Raw genomic sequence first — 941 nt, forward strand, 5'->3', positions numbered from 1 at the left:
GGTGCCTCTGGAGTTCTCTTGGAGTATGGCTGCCCCTGGAACACAAGCTCCTTCAGGAGTGAGTAAAAGGAGGACACAAATAGGTCTAGGTCTTACCCTGTTCCTCAGGCCCTTTCCCCTGCCTGCTCCTTAATCCACCCATTGTGCTCAGCAGAGACCAGCCCTGCCCCAGCAGGTTCACAAGCACAGTATTTAAAGCAGCTGTGCTTGCTAATGTCTATTGCAGTCCACTTCCTAGCAAATATTTTGGAGGAAGGACTTTTGTTAAATATTCATCTTCACTAAATGCACTTCCCTGGAAGCATCCAGGAGCCTGCTAACACAGCTGGGTGTACTATTTTGAGTGTAGAGAAAGAAGCAAGATTTTGAAACTGAAAAGCCACTAGTGCTTCTGTCAGGCCATCTTCCACCCTAAGGAAACCTAGGTTTTAAGCACTCCTGCAGGCCCTTTGAGGGAGCTAATTGCGTCACCTCACTGGATAAATCAAATCTCATCCCATTTCATTGCCTGAGTGACACTGTACTGCTGTAAGGATGCTGCTCTGTGTGGCAGCATCTAGTAAGAGCAGTGCTGGGATCCAGGTACCTGCTGTACTTTGGAGTCAGGACAGTTCTTGGGTGTTCTGTCATCCCCAGGACACTTTTCAGCTCACTGCATCCAGGTAAGCATCAGCTCTACTGCTTATGCCCACCTGCACTGAGGCGATCCTCCTGAACCTATCAACCCTGAATCCTGACATCTTGAGCATTAGTGTAGAAAGTGCTGCACAAAGGATGGCCAATCCAAGCTCTGTAATTTCCATGGAAACTACTTGCAGTTTCGTAGATAAAAGGAACTGAGCTCCAGCTGAGGAACATAAAGTGGGAGCAGATGTGCCCCTGAAAGGATGGTGATTCTCTTGCCCTAAAGTAGGGGTAGGCAACATTTTTTGGCCAAAAAA

This window comes from Alligator mississippiensis, chromosome 10, assembly GCF_030867095.1.
Source record: "Alligator mississippiensis isolate rAllMis1 chromosome 10, rAllMis1, whole genome shotgun sequence".
NCBI classification, from domain to species: Eukaryota; Metazoa; Chordata; order Crocodylia; family Alligatoridae; genus Alligator; species Alligator mississippiensis.